The following is an 18,884-nucleotide window of genomic DNA, read 5'->3' on the forward strand; positions in this document are numbered from 1 at the left end:
AGTTGGAGGTTGCTGTGAGCTGTAATGCCATGGCACTCTACCCAGGGGGACAGCTTGAGGCTCTGTCTCAAAAAAATAAAATAAAATAAAATAAAATTGTATTCTTCTTGTCATATTGAAGTGTGGAAACTTAGGATGGGATGGTAAGGTTCATTTATCATTTAGTTCTGATAGAATAAGTCAAAGGTATGACAGCCAGAATAGAGAAGTGAATCTAATTTATTTTAAGAATTGATTTTCATCAGTTTTATACTCATTTGTATTTCTGTGAATTACAACTGTAAGATAACTTAGCAATTGAATATAAACTTCTTCATTTAATCATAAGGAAGTTGGTGCTACTATAAATTTAAATAATTGATGAGGGATACAGGAGTTGCACACATTCTTAGTAAAGAATCACAAGAATGGAAAAGCAAGTATCCAGTGTACTGAATGCTAATATGAAACCAATAGATAAACAAGTACATGCTCACATGAGAGAAAAGCACAATTAAATTTAAATGGGGGGTGGAGAGGGAAAAACAAGGAGAGAAGGTGATTGGTAAGCCCTCACCCTAAGGTTTACAGTGTAAGGGTATAAGTAAAGTTCAACTTGTAGTGGAGCTCTTGACCCAGCACACCCCCTGGGTTAAGAGCTCCACTACAAGTTGAACTTTACTTATGAAACACAAATAATGTAACCTAATCATTTGTGCCTTCATATTAACCCAAAATAAAAAATTGATGAGGGTTAAAAAATTGGAATAATGTGGATAATTGAGTATTCTAACCATTATAATCTAGGTAGTATTAGGACTTACGTGGGAATATATTCCCTTAAATTAAACCCTTTCCTCGTTGGTCTTTTCCAAGAATACTATTGTATTTTAATGTTTTTTGTTACTGTAGTTAATTTTACAGTTTTTGTATATTTATCCTCTTCTGCGACTTTCCTGCCCTCTGAAATAATGACATATATAAAACTATAATTTTTCTTTTCTTCCCTTCATCTACCCAGATAGGAAAATCACTGATCACATAACTCAATGGTGATATGTATTAATTACCAGTTTCCTCTCCCTTTGCTCTATGTCTGTATTACTTTTTATTTTTTTATTTTATTTAATTTTTTTAATTTTTTTATTTTTTTTGAGACAGGGCCTCAAGCTGTCCCCCTAGGGAGAATGCCATGGCATCACAGCTCACAGCAACCTCCAACTCCTGGGCTCAAGCGAGTCTCCTGCCTCAGCCTCCCAAGTAGCTGGGACCACAGGTGCTCGCCACAACGCCTGGCTATTTTTTGGTTGCAGCTGTCATTATTGTTTGGCGGGCCCAGGCTGGATTTGAACCCACCACCTTAGGTGTATATGGCTGGTACCTTAGCCACTTGAGCCACAGGCGCCAAGCCAGTATTACTTTTTAAAAGAGGGAAGTTGCAGGCATATATATTCCCACACACATACATATGAATTGTTTAATCTTGAGAAATCAAAGATTCAAGTGCAACATAGGCTGTGTTATTGTAAGCCACACCAATAAAAGATGTAATATATTAGTAAGATGTGTTCAGTTTTTCTTTAGTTTTAGAAGATTATAGAGATGATGACCTGATAAGAGGAATGAGAAAATCAAAGACAAACACCTACAGCAAGTAATATTTGCCAAAAATAAAATACTGAGTAGAGCAGAAATATGTAATGACACAAAAGCAACTGAAGATAAGTCTTTAGAATACCATGGTAAGAAATTTTACCAAACATCAGCCCACAAAGTACACCAGAGAAATCAGTCAGCCATAAAAGCTGATAAATGTAATGAAGGTGAGAAATCTTTCTGTAAGAAAGGAGCTCTCAGTCAACATCAGAGAACTCAGACAAGAGACAAAGTATTTGAATGTAATGAATGTGGAAAAATGTTTGGTCAGAAGTCAGCACTTTCAGATCACCATAAAATTCACACAGGGGAAAAGTCTTTTCAATGTAATGAATGTGAAAAAACTTTTCTCCAAAAGTCATCCCTCACATTACATCAGAGAATTCATAGTGGGGAGAAACCTTATCAGTGTAATGAATGTGAAAAGTCTTTTTCTCGAAGTGACCAACTCATTTAACATCAGAGAACTCACACAGGAGAGAAAACATGTAAATGTAGTGAGTGTGGGAAATCCTCTCAGAAAGGATATCTTGTTCTACATCGGCGAACTCACACAGGAGAGAAACCATTTGAGTGTAATGAATGTGGAAAAGCTTTCTCCTTGAAGTCATACCTCAATGTGCATGAGAGAATCCACAGAGCAGAAAAACCCTATAAATGTAATGAATGTGGGAAAACGTTTGTCCAGGGATCAGCTCTCAAGATACATCAGAGAATTCACACAGGAGAGAAACCCTATGAATGTAGTGAACGTGGAAAAACTTTTGGCCAGAAGTCAGCACTTAGAGATCATCATAAAGTTCACACAGGGGAGAAGGCCTTTCAATGTAAAGAATGTGGAAAAGTTTCTGGCCACAAGTCAAACCTCACACTACATCAGAGAATTCATAGTGGGGAGAAATCTTACCAATGTAATGAATGTGAAAAATCTTTTTCTCCAAAAGACCAGCTGATTAAACACAAGAGAAGGCACACCCAAGAGAAACTATTTAAATGTAATGAATGTGGGTGACAATTTTTATGGAAGGCATCCCTTATTCGTCATCAGATAATTCAAACTGGAGAGAAACCACTTAAATGTCATACTCACAAGGTATGTAAGAGAGGATATCCACAGGAAGTAAGGTCTAAGAGAACAGGTGTCTTCTGAAGGAGACTCCAAGGATACATGTGCGAGGTCCTTTCTGTGGTGATTCAGCTCTTAAGAATTTGTAAAAAAACGTAACATCTAGGGGCCTGGAGGCTAAAGCTTGCTTCCTCTTCAGTGAAAGCCTGCAGTTCTGTAAAAGGCAGAACTTGCTTCTCCAGCTTGATTCAAACTGGCCAATGAGAAAGGATAAAACAGAGAAACTGAGGCAGTTGGGGTGCATAGGCATTTTGAATTCTATTCCTTGCTCTGCCGGCTGAAATAAAGCCCTTCCTTTTATAAACATAGTGTTTGGGTGTTCTTTCTCTCCATTGGGCCTCATCTTATCGCAACATTTCTGGTTACCTGACCAGGAAGTGACACCACCCAAGGAGAGAACGGGCTGAGACGCACCTTGTTGTTGCCTCCCACCCTCTGGTCACCCACGAGGGGGCCCCTGATTGTCCTGAGCAACGTCAACCACTGAGTGTGGCAGGGTGGCAGCTTGGCCTTCGTGTGTGGATAATTCAACTGGGCAGAGAAAGGACCCCCTCAGTGGGTCTTTGAAGAGTCAAACCCCGGGAGGAACTGGTGCCTGAATTGGGAGATGTCTGAGGCAAGGCAGGACCAGTCAAGGTCTATCAAATTTGGGTGGAAGTGGGGTCTGATCAACCCCTGGGCGTTAGATCATTTGCAGGACTACAGAGAGTTGTATGAGAGTGTGGAGATGCTGTGACTGAGAGGGACCCTGAGGGTGGGGTTCCAACATCCCCTCACAGGGCTTAGGCCAGTGTTGGTTCTCAACCGTGGTATGTGAGGTAGCAGGGCTCCTATATCCTGGGGAGACATTCAGGGACTGACCCCCAGCTGCTTCTCCTTTAGCAACAAACCTTTTCTACTCTACCAGAAGTGACATAGCTCCTGCATACGGTCTGTTTTATCTTGCCACTGAACATGCAGCTTTTCCTCCTTAAAATTGATCTTTACCCCATGTGCAAGATTTACAATCATTTAGTAAACTTGTTTAAGATACTATGTAAATCAAGGTAGAATTACAGTTCAGTGCTGGCTGTAGTCTTAGCTGCTCCAGTCCTCCTGATCCCGTGTTTGTGTCTTGTGTATGTCTCTTGTGTATCTTATTTCCTCATTCCTTACCTTTCCCATTCTGGTTCGTTCTTCTTCCCACTGGTTTTTGAAAGGTGGTGCTTGAACAGGGGCCAGGTATGGGAAAGTGAAGCTAAGGAGCTGAGGGAATCCCCCGTGAGAAGGAAAAAGTAAAACTAGTTGGTGAGTTTTTCATGGTTAATCATAGTTGGGAATAATAAAGTAAGGGACTGTCAGGCTCCCTGTTAGGAGTGAGAACTCTTTGTTTAAATGCTTGTGTCTATAGTTCTGTGCTTAAAACTAGAAATTGTAAGGTTAAGTAGAAATTTTAAGGTTAAGATTTCAGGTAGAAAACTAGGAATTGGAAGGTTAAAACTAGTAATTGTCCAACTAGGCCAGAAATTGTAGGGTTAGAACCAGAAATTGTAAGGTTAAAAGTAGAAGTTGTCAGGTTAAGATTCAGTTAGAAAAGTAGAAATTGTAAGGTTAAGAGGAGAATTCATAACTGCTTCTCTCTCTCTCTCTTTTTTTTTTTTTTGTGAGACAGAGTCTCAGTTTGTTGCCTTCTGTAGGGTGCTGTGGCATCATAGCTCATAGCAACCTCTAACTCTTGGACTCAAGGGATATCCTTGCCTCAACCTCCTGAGTAGCTGGGACCACAGGTGTCTACCACAATGCCTGGCTATTTTTTAGAGGTGAGGTCTTGCTCTGGCTCAGGCTAGTCTTGAACTTGTGAGCTGAGGCAGTCCACCTGCATTGGCTTCCCCCGAGTGCTAGGATTATAGGCAGGAGCTACCACGCCTGACTGTGCTTCTCCTTTAACAACAAACATTTTTTTTGACTTTGCCAGAAGTCACGTAACCTCTACCTACTTTCCTTTTTATCTTGTCAGCAAGCAGGCAGCTTTTCCTCCTTAAAGTTAATCTTCACTCCATTTACATTTAGTACTCTTGGTTAAGATATAAGTAAAGCTAGAACTGCAGTTCACTGCTGGCTGCAGTCTCTAGTTCTCCCAGTCTCATCTTTGTCTTTCATGTGATTTATGTCTCTTGTATGTCTTGTTTCCTCATTCCTCACCATTCCCACTCTGGTTCATTCTCCTTCCTGGCTACCACCATTCCCACTGTGGTTCGTTCTCCTTTTTGGCTTTGGTTTACGAAACCATGATACCAGAAACACTTTCTATGGCTAATTGGCAGTTCATGTGGGCAATCAAGGCTGCCCATGTTAGGAAATGGATTAGAATTCTGTGCATGTGAGTGCTTGGAGAGGGAGTGAGATGAGTAACAGTAGGCAGGTCTCTGCCCTCCCCTTCATAGGGCAAAAAAATTGTGTCATTGTCCCATTCATATCCATTTTTACTCCATCTGTGTCCCCCTTTTCTCTTACCTGTGACATGTTTGTGGTTTGTCTGAGGGAAGGAAATGAGAAACACATAGGGGAAGCCCACCCTATTGGGAACTATGCTGAAGCATTTTTTAAAAAAAATTTTATTTATTTATTTATTTTTAGAGACAGAGTCTCACTTTGTTGCTCTTGGTAAAGGGCTGTGGCATCACAGCTCACGGCAACCTCCAGTTCTTGGGCTTAGTCAATTCTCTTGCCTCAGTCTCCTGAGCAGCTGGGACTACAGGTGCCTGCCACAATGCCCAGCTATTTTTTTGTTGCAGTTTGGCCAGGGCCGGGATTGAACCCTCCGCCCTAGCACCCTAGTCACTGAGCCATTCATCAAAGAGTATAGAATTATATACAGTAGTTCAGAGTAATTTGCTCTGAAGCTTTAAGGCTCAGCAAAGGTCACCTCTAGGCTACACTGGAAAAACTTGTACAGTATTAAGTGCGATCTGCGGTGTCTATGTAGATACCTTAGGAATATTCACTTGAATTGTCTAGAAATTTGGATCAGTTTTGTAAGGACTCTGAAAAGTAGGTATTAAGAACTGTGCTAAGACTGTAAAATGTTCTCATGCTAACCTTAGCCTCAAAATCCAGAACTTGTAGATATTTGTAGGTGACTGCTAATTCACTCCTACAGGGAAGCCCCGTTTGAAAATGTTGTCCAGATACAGAAGAAACCAGTACTTAACTAGTTTTGGTCTGTATATACTTGGGATAGATGGACGCCTTCCCCACCAGGCCTAAAATTGGAAATTCTTGCCCAGAAAAATCATCCCATGGTTTTGGTTGCCACTCTGGTCTGGATCTGACAATGGACTGACCTTTGTAACAGAGATGGTGCAAATGACAGCTAAAGCCTTGAATATCACCTGGAAACGACATGTGGCATATAGGCTTCAAAGTTCAGGTAAGGTAGACCACACGAACAGTGCCATAAAAGCAGAACTTGAAGAACTCTGCCAGAAAGTTTAATTTGGTACAGGCCTTGCCACTGGTCTATTTCAATATTAAATGTATCCCTTCTAAGAGGTCGGGGTATTTCCCTTATGAAATAATGTTTAACAGGCCTCTACCAATCCTCTGCAATTTAGTAGGGACTCCCTTAAAATTACTGGGAGAGACTAAATTCAACAGGCAGTTAGAAGCCCTAGGAAGAGTAGTAAGGAAGATCTCCACTTGGGTAATTAACTGTGTTCTGTTTAGTCTTTTGTGTCTATACATTCTTTCTCTCTGGGGGATCAAGGGGATCAAGTCTAGTCAAGGATTAGAACCCAGTCCCTCTCAGACCGAGGTAGAAGGGACCCTACACCATCATCCTGACCACACCCATAGCAGTGAAGGTAGAAAGGATCCTCTCCTTGATCCATCACAGCAGGCTGAAGAGAGCTTCACTGCCCTGTGGGAAGCAAAAACAGATCCAGCCAACCCCTCAAAAGGTTACTTTTGAGGTGGTCAACATGCCTTGCTCCAGCCACATACTGGGAGGTGGATGGTTAATGCATAGCTGAAGCCTGAGGAAATTCCTCATGGGATCTGTCTTAATTGGTCTTTGGACTTTGGGAAAGGGGAAGGAGGAATGGGATCTGTGCACCAGTAACACTAAGATAGGACAAAAGGTGACTCTTAAATCTTTTATGAATGGGAAGGCACCCACAGGGGAATTTTCACTCATAATCTGATGGAAAACTCAATATGTGACACAGAGAAAGGTGAATATGTATATTACAACTGCACAGACCCCCCCCCCCACCTAGTACAATTATGGCCTAGGTAGAGGACCCAAGAGAAGTCCCTAAAATCTGAATGCTGGTCCAGACCAGAGAAATAGCAAAGTCCAGCCAGGTGACTCTGAAGTTTAATGCTTGCAATGCCATGCCTGCCTCAGTGGAGGGAGCTGGGGCGCTGGGAAAGAAACTAGGACAGATCAGAAATACTTCTGTGCCTTAAATTTTACAGAAAATTGGTGTGAGGTCGAATGTGAAAGGTGAAAATATGTTGTGAGCCAGTGTGGGAAGGGGATCAAACCAGAGTGGAATTGGTGGGGAATGAGGAAAATACAGCATGAGAGAAGACACAGAAACGAAAGATGGGATTGGGAGGACTGACTGAGCTGATGGCTGCAGCCAGCACCAAAGCACAAAATCAGCTTTATTTTATAGTATCTGTACAGGGTTGTTCAGGGTGAAGTAGTAGACAATATGAGGAAATAGCATAAGCAAAGGATATAACTTTGGTCTTACAGTACAATTGGAAAATGTAAATGACTTTAATAAAGAAATCATCTTGTTAATGTTTTCTACTCACCTTTGTTAAATATGACAAGAAGTAAGAAGGGAGAGATCACGAGGATCTCAGCATAGTTGACAAAATATAGGTAGAACTATGTGACTCAGTAGTTACTACACAATTTTGTTAGCATATTACCAGAAGTAGGAAGACAAAGGTCTCTGCATAGTTAACTAGACAAGGAAAGAGTTACATGACTTCTGGCAGAGGGAGCATGGAGAAAGGAAGATGGCTGTTTTGGGGAATGGAGGAGAAGCAGTTGGAGGCTCATTCCCTGAATGTTCCCCAGGCTGTGAAGGTCCTACTGTCTCACAGCCCACTCTCCACAAAAATATATGATGGAAGCCCCCTGAGATGGAACTGCAGCAAAAGAAGTAGTGTGCTCAAAAAGAAAAAAAAAAAGGTAGTGAAGTAGTGAAAGAGGATTGCTTCATAGGGTCAATGTTAAAAGCTAGTCTTGCAAATTAATACCGGTTCCTGCAGGAACAAGCTGATATTGATGTTGCAGGAAGACAAAGCCCAATGGAGAGAAAGAGTACTCAAACACCATGTTTATAAGAGGAAAGGCTTTATTCACTGGCCAGGAAGCTTACAGCATAGAATTCCAAATGGTCACAATCTCTGACTGGCTTAGTCTTTCCCTTTTTATCTCCAGTCAAAAAGTTCCAACCCACAGGCAGCTTTTCCATTGGCCAGTTTGCTTTAAGTGGGAGGTGCTATTCCAACCCCCACAGAACTACAGCATTTCACAGAATTAGAAATTTCCAAGTTCCAGGAAGTGAAGTTTGCAAATTCCTAAGAGCTGAGTCACCATGGAGAGGAACCTGCAGGTGTATCCTTGTGGTCTCCTTGAGAAGACCTGTTCTTCTAGACCTCATGCTTCTTGGGTATCCTCTCATTGAGACTCCAAATTAAAATATATATGGAAGCTCAAAAGGGGAGGAATGAGAGGATACATGGAAAAAGTAAGGTCTAAGGAAGGGAACAGAGGTCTTCTCAAGGAGACTGCAAGGATACACCTGCAAAGTCTTCCCCGTGTTGACTCAGCTCTTAGGAATTTGTAATGACTTAACTTCCTGGGACCTGGAGTCTAACGCTTGCTTCTGCTTCTGTGAAAGCCCAGGATTCTGTAAAAGCCAGAGCCCACGTCTCCAACTTGATTCAAATTGACCACTGGGAAAGGTACCCATGGCTGGAACTTTTTGACTGGGGCTAAAAAGGAGAAGACTGAGGCAGTTGGGGAGCATGGCCATTTTGAATTCTGTGGCTCGCTCTGGTGGCTGAAGTAAAGCCCTTGGTCTTATAAACATGGTGTTTGGGTGCTATTTTCCGTTGGGCCTATTCTTCCTACAATGCGTGTAGGAAGAAAGAATTTACACAGCCTTCTCTTTCCTACAAGGGATTATGTTAACTCCTTAGTAAATTCATGGCTTATTAGATAACTCACATATCACATAGTCCGGTAATTTCCTCACTAGTAACAATTTCATTTTTCTTGTGTGTACCTATCTAGTCTAAATCCCAATCTCTTTTTCATCTAAGTGAGTCTTCATGACTGAGTATTGGAATGTGGATGCCCATGATGTACCTCATCTAGTTCTGCCTTGTCTGACAGACATATCATAAAATGTATATGATCTGTCAGGTCACCTTAGGTGCCATGCATTAAGTTGAGGATAGGGAGGACCTATTATTTCAGTAGTTTGGGTAAGGCTTAAAGTAGGGAAGGGTAACAAGTACAACCTTATGGATAGGACCCTTTGATACAGTGGAAAATACTTTGATTACTTTCAAATGTAAAAGTACAGTAAGAATTAATGTTATTTGTTGTACTCCTTATAAGTGATAGAGGGAGTTCTCTGAATCAGGAAGAGTTGAGTTAAGGAAGATACGTTAGATGTCCCACAACCCTAATGATCATTTTGGACTTCAGATCTCTTTGTTTTGATTTTGTTTATTGAAACTTGTGGCAAACAGAGGCAGCCCTTGGGAGTGGGGCCAAGGGCCCTTTCCATAATGTACATCACTGGTGGGAGACCATAGTCTGTGTTCTAATCATGAATGCACCCTTTCTCTTCCTGGCTGGCGGATGTCCTTACCAAGTCGTAGTGTTTTATTCCAGCAGATGGATGCCTTATCTAGCAATTTTGAAGGAGTTAATTTTCTCTCTCCTTACTTCTAAAGAGTGTTCAAGCTAATAAAGATAGGAAAGAGGGCAAGTATTCTTACCTGTTTTATTTATAATGTATCTCAAACACATGAAATGGTGCCTCTACATATTAGGCACTCCGATAGATTAAACGCACCATTATGTAGGTGCAATCTGAACATTTTTACTTTTCATGCTATAGTAATTTTTGAGAAGATTCATTTATTTAACTGTGAATCATTCATTCATTTATTTTATTTTATTTTATTTTACTTTTTTGAGACAGAGTCTCAAGCTGTTGCCCTTGGTAGAGTGCTGTGATGTCACAGCTCACAGCAACCTCAAACTCGTGGGCTTAAGCAATTCTCTTCCCTCCACCTCACAAGTAGCTGTGACTACAGGCACCCATCACAATGCCCAGCTATTTTTTGGTTGTAGTTTCATTGTTGTTTGGCAGGCCCCAGGTGGGATCGAACCCGATAGTTCTGCTGTATGTGGCTGGCACCCTAGCAACTGAACTACAGGTGTGGAGCCATCCTTTATTTTTAATAGTAGTTCCTCTCACTTTTACTTCCCAAATCATCCTTCTGAAAATTCAACAGAGGAAGGTTTTTTATTTTGTCATATTCAAGAATCGAGCCCTTTGGAGAAATATCTGACTCCAAAATGAGGACCATAGACACTGTCAACTGACCTCCTGCCTCTATATTTGTCTTTCCTAATATTGTTTCTCTTATATTAGAGGTCTCCCTGTAAACCCAGCAGAAATAATACATATATTTTGTCCTTTTACCAGGGCAGCTTTATACATTCCATAATGGGAGAGAAACAAGTTTGTTTTCTTTTTAGAGTGCACAGTGTCCACGTTCCTAGCCTGCCCAGCCAACTGGCCATTTTAGTGATCTACTTATAAGGAACACTGGCAGAATAGTGTAATTAGCTTAATCATAACCTGATGACCTTTGATATGTAATTAATAACCTAAGATACTAGTTGGCCTGTCTTCATGGCAAAAGAAATCTGTAGGATAAACTTGAATGATCAGACGTTCTGGAGCTAAATGACAAATTTGGGATGTGGAATATCAGTAGTAATGATGAGTAATTCCCATCCTTATTTGGATACTTACTTACCAAATGTTAGTTGCTGATGCATAAGTTCTTAATAATATGATACTCTCTTAAATGGCAGGGTGAAAGGCCACAAGGTTTTGAAAAAAAGAAACATTCTTTAACAAAAGAAGTGAGATGCAGATTTTGCACACATGTTCAGCATACGTTGTCAGTAAAGTTTAGTCCTCTATTGCTTAATGTTCAGATGCACCCAGTTTAATGTCTCAACCCATGTACAAATCTGCTACTTCTCACTGGGGCTACCTATTGCTCAAACTTCCCCCTCATTGATGTAACCTGCCTGACACTTGTGGCATGAATCTGCAAACCCCACCTCAATCCATTTCTCGTGAGGTAATTTGTCCCCTCTGGAAACATTTCTTCTTCAATCTGGACATAGTAGCTTATGCATGTAATCCCAGCACTTGGGGAGGCCCTGGCAAGAGGATTGCTTGAAAATTTCATGCAGACTTAAGAAGAATGTATATACTGGTTGTATTGAGTGACCTAACATCTATAGAGAACACTTCACTCAATATCAGCTTAGACAACATAATGAGACCCTACCTACAAAAACATCTAAAAATTATCTGGGCTTGGTGGCATGTGTATGTAGTCTTTGCTACTCAGGAGTTTGAGGCAGGAGTATCTCTTGAGCCCAGTAGTTTGAGGTTGCAGTGAGCTATGATGACATTGCTGCACTCTACCTTTGGAGACAGAGTGATACCTGTGTTATAAAACAGAATGATAGCTGTCATCCTTTTTTTTGAGATAGTCTCACCATGTTGCCCTCAGTAAAGTGCTGTGGTGTCACACTACTCCACCTCCAACTCTTGGGGTTAAGCCATTTTCTTGCCTAAGCCTCCCAAGTAGCTGGGGCTATAGGCGCCTGCCACAACTGTTGCTGCTAGGGTCTCACAGAGAAGCAATGTCTTGAAGAATAAGACCCGCAATTGAAATTGTATTGTAAATAAAGGGGACCATTGCTCTCTATGGTGAATGGCAAGCTTCTTTATTTTCTCCTGGCTTAGTTAGCCAGCTCTGCATGTACGCACTGTATATCAATGACTTCATTGTAATCCCTGTGCACATGCGTGTTGTACAGCAATGACTTCATTGGTATTCATTACAATCCATAATCCATTTCATGACTAAACATCTTGTGACTATCTCGTGAGCAGATCCTCCCTAGTAATCTACAGATTAACTGATATCACTTTATATAACATAATCCTTTGAACATGATCCTTTGAACATAATCCTTTTAACATAATCCTCCTAACAATACATGACTTAATGGAGAACATGTTGTTAGCCATTACTTCTTTGTTTTTATCTGATGAAGCCTGAGACTCTGGGGGAGAAAGATAGATTGAGTATCCGCCCTACTGGCCTCACCATGTGGAGGCAGTTACTTTAATCTTTAAGCAAGACATAGTAAGAAAATTCCTAAGACATACAGAAACTAGTTTGCAAGCCTCTGCTTGCATGTGGGCCTTAAGTCAGGGGGTTTTACACCCGCAATCAATCAGGCTGACCTTAGGTCGGGGGTTTTTATGACCGCAGCCAACCCGGCCATATAGGATTCTGCCTCACTTTCTGACAAGTATGCCTGCACAAAGTCTTTTCACTGCTCTCTCTCAAACAGCTTTTTTGGCCAGAGGCATATAGGCCTTTTGCCTATACACAACACTTGGGTTTTTTGGTTGTAATTGTTGTTTGGCAGGTCTGGGCTGTGTTCAAACCGCCAGCTTCCATGTATGTGGCTGGTGTCCTAGCTGCTGAGGGACAGGTGCCAAGTGGCCATCATCTTTTTAATTCCTCTGTTAACAGTAACAATCATGGACCCAAAGAGTCTTATCTCCTCTCTCACCTCATTTTATCTTTTACCACTTTTCTATCTTATACTGTTTTGTGATAAATATTATTATCTTTAATAATGTATAAAACAATGGACAAGACAGAATATGAAAAAAGAAATAGAGAATGTGAACTACAATATAAACTAATAGACCTAACATCTGTGCAGAACACTTCATTCAACACCACCACCATGCACATTCTTCTCAAGTGTGCACAAAACATTCTTTATGAAAGACCATAGTGTTAGGCCAGTTTAAGTTTAGGCCTAACAGTTAGGCCTCATTTAAGTTTAAATGAGTTTTAAAAGTTAAAGTCATATGAAATATCTTCTAAAGTTAAAACAATGAAAACAGAAGTCAATAAGAGAAGAAAACTGGATAATTCACAAATATGCAACAATTAAATATTATTTATTTATTTTTTAATATGGAACACTTCATGAATTTCATGTCACCCTTGTGCAGGGGCTATGCTAATCTTCTCTGTATTGTTCCAATTTTAGTATATATGCTGCCAAAGCAAGCACAGAACTAAATATTTTTTTTTTTTTTTTTTTGAGACAGAGCCTCAAGCTGTCCCCCTGGGCAGAGTGCCATGGCATTACAGCTCACAGCAACCTCCAACTCCTGGGCTCAAGCGAGTCTCCTGCCTCTGCTTCCCAAGTAGCTGGGACCACAGGTGCCCGCCACAACGCCCGGCTATTTTTTGGTTGCAGTCGTCATTGTTGTTTGGCGGGTCTGGGCTGGGGATTCGAACCTGCCACCTTAGGTGTACGTGGCTGGCGCCTTAGCCGGTTGAGCTATAGGCGCCGAGCCAGAACTAAATATTTTTTAAAAACCCAAAACGTCAAGGAAAAATATCCTGAGTGACATGATAAAATACTTCGGAGATGAATGAAAATGAGCACAACATACCAAAATGTATGAGTGTAACTAAAGGAGTGCTTAGGAATTTATAGCTGAAGACACTTTTCATTATTTAAAAAGATCTGAAGCTGGGCATGGTGGCTGACATCTGTCATCCAAGTGACTCAGGAAGCTAAGGTGGCAGAATCATATAAGCCCAGGAGTTCAAGATAAGTCTGGGCAACATAGCAAGAATTTACTTCCAAACCCATGAAAAAATTAAATGGGCATTGTGGCTCACACCTATATCCTAGCTTTTCAAGAGGCTGAAATAGAAGGATCAGATGAGTCCAACAATTTGAGGCTACAATGAGCTTTGATCATTCCACTATACTTCAGCCTTGGAAAGAAAAAATCCTCTCTGGAAAAAAAAAAATTAAGAAATAAAAATAGCTTCAATTAATAACCTAACTGCATACCTTAAGGGACTAGATCAGTGGTTCTCAACATTCCTAATGCTGTGACTCTTTAATACAGTTCTTGGGGGTCGCATCCCACAGGTTGAGAACTGCTGGACTAGACTAATTAAGTGCAAACTAAAACCAAAGCTAGTAGATGAAGAAAATAATGATTGGAGTAGAATGATTATAGACTACAATAGAAACAGGTTTGGCACCCATAGCTCAGTGGTTATGGTGCCAGCCACATCCACCAGGGCTGATGGGTTTGAGCCTGTCCTGGGCCTGCTAAAGAACAATGACAACTACAATAAAAAAATAAAAATAGTGCTCACTTTGGCAGCACATATACTAAAATTGGAACCATACAGAGAAGATTAGCCTGGCCTGTGCACAACGATGATGTGCAAATTTGTGAAGCATTCCCCATTTTTTTTGGTATAAAAATTGTTTTTGTTTTTTTTTTAATTTTTTTTTCTAGAGACAGAGTCTCACTTTATTGCCCTTGGTAGAGTGCTGTGGCGTCTCAGCTCACAGGAACCAACTCCTGGGCTTAGGGCATTCCCTTGCCTTAGCTTCCTTAGTAGCTGGGACTACAGGCACCTGCCACAATGCCTGGCTATTTTTTGTTGCAGTTTGACCAGGGCCAGGTTTGAACCCACCACCTTTGGTATATGGAACTGGTGCCCTATTCACTGAGCCGTAGCAGGGCATTGTGAGGGGTTCCTGTAGTCCCAGATACTTGGGAGGCTGAGGCAATAGAATCACTTAAGCCCAAGAGTTGGAGATTGCTGTGAGCTGTGACGTCAAGGCACTTTAATGAGATATAGTGAGACTTGGACTAAAACAAACAAACAAACTAAACAGAAAGTTGGTTCTTTGGAAATATTGACAGAATTGACAAACCTTTAAGTAGCCTACCCAGGAAAAAATTTAAATGCTCAAATTATAGAATTAGAAATGAAACTGGGACACTATCATCAAGCTTACAGAAATAAAAAGGGTTATAAACACAGTGGAAGTTGAAGAACTCACATTTCCAAATTTCAAAACTTGTTACAAAGCTACAGTAATCAAAACAGTATTGTAGTGGCATATGGATAATCATACAGATTCATGAAATAGAATTGGGAACTCATAAATAACCCATACATCTATGTTCAGTGAGTTTCCATAGTGTGCCAACAGTGTTCAGTTGCGAAAAAGAGTTCCTCTTTTCTGGGACTACTGCACAAAATCCACATGCAAAAGAATAAAATCAGATTATCTCATACCACATACAAAAACTCATTGAAAATATATTAAACACCTAACTATAAGAGCTAGAAATATAAAGCTCCCAGGAAAAAGTTTATTGGTAAATTTTTGACCTTGAATTTGGCCATCGGTGTTTAGATATGGCACCAATAATGCAACAACAAAAAATTGGTAAATTGGAAATCAAAATTAAAACTTCTGGTTACCAAAGGGCATTATAAAGAAAGTGAAAAGACAGCAAAGAACAGTATAAATGACAAAGGACATTATAAAGAAAGTGAAAATGCCAACACACATCACAGGAGAAAAAATTGCAAATCTTATATATTTTATAGAGATTGTCATTTAGCATATATGAATATGCCTCAACAACAACAAGAGAAAAGACACTCCAAAAATTGTTAAAGGGCTTGGTACCTGTAGCTCAGCAGCTAGGGCCACAGCAACATACACTGGAGCTGGTGGGTTTGATCCCAACTTGGGCCTGCCAAACAACAATGACAACAACAACAAAAATAGCCAGGAACAACAACAACAAAAATAGCCATGTGTTGTGGCAGGTGCCTGAAGTCCCAGCTACTTGTGAGGCTGAGGCAAGAGAATGGCTTAAGCCCAATAGTTTGAGGTTGCTGTGAGCTCTGATGCCATAGCACTCTACAGAGGGCTACATGGTGAGACTCTGTCTAAAAAAAAAAAGTAAAGGTTTAAATAGACACTTTCCGGCTCGGCACCTGTGGCTCAAGCGGCTAAGGCACCGGCCACATACACCTAAGGTGGCGGGTTCAAATCCCCAGCCTGGGCCCGCCAAACAACAATGATGGCTGCAACCAAAAAATGGCCAGGTGTTGTGGTGGGCGCCTGTGGTCCCAGCTACTTGGGAGGCGGAGGCAGGAGACTCGCTTGAGCCCAGGAGTTGGAGGTTGCTGTGAGCATGATGCCATGGCACTCTACCCAGGGGGATAGCTTGAGGCTCTGTCTCAAAAAAAAAAAATATAGACACTTTCCCAAGAAGATATATAAATGGCCTATAAGCACATTAAAAGATGCTTAATGACATTAGCCATTAGTGAAATGCAAATTAAGTCTACAATGACATATCACTTCATGCCCATGAGCATGGCTGTAATTTAAAAAAACAAAAAACAAAATAACAACAGTTGAGAAGGATGTGCAACATTGTTAATATAAGCAACCTTGTTTAGGTACTATATAAATAAAGCTGTTCACATGGTTTGGGTGCTGGCTGCAGTAATCAGCTGCTCCAGACCTCCCAATCCCATCCTTATCTCTTGTGTGATCTTTGTCTCTCGTGTGTTTTATTCTTCCTCCCCCACCATTCCCTTTGGTATGTTTACTCTTCGTGCTGGGGCTTGTGAGAGGTGGCACCTGATCAGGGGCCACCTGATCATGGGATAGTAGGTGCATGCAGGTGAGGAGATCCCCTGTGCGAAGAAAAGTGAAAGTGCACAGTTTGTGAGTAAATTTATTTTCAGGGGTAATCAATCGTTGGCAGTATAAAATATGAGCAGTTTCTCCACTTTATTCAAGAAATTTGTTGTTGGTTTCCTGAGGAAGGCACTGTTAATATTGCTACCTGGGACAGAGAGGGGGAGAAATTGCGTTCTTATTATACAGCCAATGGACCTTCTAATGTCCTTATTGATGCTTTCTTATTTTGGGGACTAGTTAGAGACTGTTTAGATCCTAATCATAAACAGATGTGTTCCCTTTTTCAGACAGTGTTTGTCCTTCTGCTCTGGCAGAAAGACCCAAGTATGACAAACCCCTCCTCCTTGAATCTCAACAAGCCTTACAAAATGAGGAATGAAATTATGAGGAGCATTCCTCTTCTGTTTCAGATAAAGACCCTGATCCCTCTGGACTACTGGCTATGGCTGGACTTTATGTCTCCTCTCCATCTCAGCCTGCACTGTGTTGCCCACTTCCTGGCCCCTCCTTCTAAGTTTCTATAACCATGGCCTCCTTTTGTTATGTCCTGGCAGAATTCCAAATCACCTTTGCAACTGACTTTAGAACAATCTCATGCACAAGATTTTTTAGATGGCTTTTCCTGTTTCCCAGTTATTGAAATTGTTGATCAATAGGGCAACCAAGCCTGCCAGTATCAGCCACTTTCTTTTAAAACTCTTAGAAAGCTGAAACTGGCTTGTGCACATTATGGCCCAACTGCTCCACTTACTTTTGCCTTAGTGGATAATTTGTTTAATGATACTCTCCCTCCTAATGATTAGAAGTCTATTGCAAGAGCATGTCTTTCTAATGGTGATTACTTACTATAAAAATCAAACTGAGCTGATCCTGCTATAGAACAGGCAGAATGTAATCGGCAATAAAATACCCCTTTCACTGCAGATGTTCTTTTGGGAGAAGAACCTCAAGTTCTCTCTGGCAGCTTAATTATATTATCCTGACACCCAGCTTCCTGGTGAATGTGGAACATTCCTCTTCAGTTTTTCCTACATTCCTCCATGTTTTTTTCCTTTTCTCTATGCCTTTTCTCAGGATGCCTGCTTACTTGACCATGTTCAAAACTGGAATGACCTCTTTGAAGCCTTTAAAGATCTGTGGCTACAAGGCACTTTTTAAGACTTTCCTCCTGAAGACACTCATTTTTTCCTCTTCCTACTTATTTTCCTTCTGGCTATCCCACCTGCCAATCTGGCCTTTCTTCCCTCTTCATCAACCTTGATGATAGAACCACTAGTCATAACCTATCCACTCTCCCATCTTCCTTATAGGCAGTCCATGCCACTCCTCAGTCCACAGGAAGCAGCCAAAGAGACGCCACATCCATCACCCCACCTCCCTGTAATAGATAAAAAAAAAAAGAAAACCGCAAAGGTCTAAAATACTTATTAGTGATTTTTTTTTTTTAATCTTGCTTTCTGCTTTCAGGAGTTAATACTTTTTGTTTTAATTTGATAATTGGGTATGGTTAATTTATATTGGGCTTAAATTGTGGAACTTTAATGTTTACTGTAATTTAGTCTTAAAATATTTTTTACTTAGTAACCAGTGCTTTTAATAATGTGGTTGCTGGCAGCAAACCAGCAACTATTTAGAAATGTCATAGAACTTCATTCTTTGACTATCAGGAAAGTAATTCAGATTCTACTCTAAAAGCATCTTCACATATCAAAAGATTTAGACAGGGATCTATGTGGTGAACGTATCTGCACTTAGCATAAACCTGATTTACAGTAATCTTTAAGTATTTCTGAAAAATATGGTATTGCTATGTAAAGTCATTGCTTTGTTAAATTTTCTGGCCAAGTTGTTAATGAAAAAATATGGATTTGAACATTTTTAAGCTAAATAATTTATAGTGTTACAGAAATGGTTTGGTGGCTCTTGTTTACTGGGTGTAATTTTCCAATGCACTGATGTGAAAAGGTAGAATATCTAAACTAACTTAGTTATCCAATGAGTGATGTATTTACTGTGATGAAAATGAGACAGATGCCATCACACCTTTGTGAATCAGCTGGAGTGTTTTCACTAATAAACTTTATGTAGCAGGTGTGCATTCATTACAAATATTTGTATCTGCCAAGGTGAAACCCCTTTAAGGAATGAGTTTTATCTTGTATCTTAAAGTGGATACAAGTGTATGTTTAAACTGCAAGATTT

General features: G+C 40.5%; 2 non-coding genes across 2 annotated transcripts; one reads left to right on the forward strand and one right to left on the reverse strand.

The window, feature by feature from the left end:
• Positions 1-13,093: 13,093 nt before the first annotated feature.
• LOC111726973 lies at positions 13,094-13,199 on the reverse strand. The gene has a single exon (XR_002774636.1). It is a non-coding gene; the product is annotated as a U6 spliceosomal RNA (small nuclear RNA).
• Positions 13,200-14,303: 1,104 nt separating this feature from the next.
• On the forward strand, positions 14,304-14,410 carry LOC111726975. The gene has a single exon (XR_002774638.1). It is a non-coding gene; the product is annotated as a U6 spliceosomal RNA (small nuclear RNA).
• The last annotated feature ends 4,474 nt before the right edge of the window (positions 14,411-18,884 follow it).

This window comes from Otolemur garnettii, unplaced genomic scaffold (assembly GCF_000181295.1).
Source record: "Otolemur garnettii isolate 467f Iridium unplaced genomic scaffold, OtoGar3 scaffold00088, whole genome shotgun sequence".
In the NCBI taxonomy this organism is placed as follows: domain Eukaryota; kingdom Metazoa; phylum Chordata; class Mammalia; order Primates; family Galagidae; genus Otolemur; species Otolemur garnettii.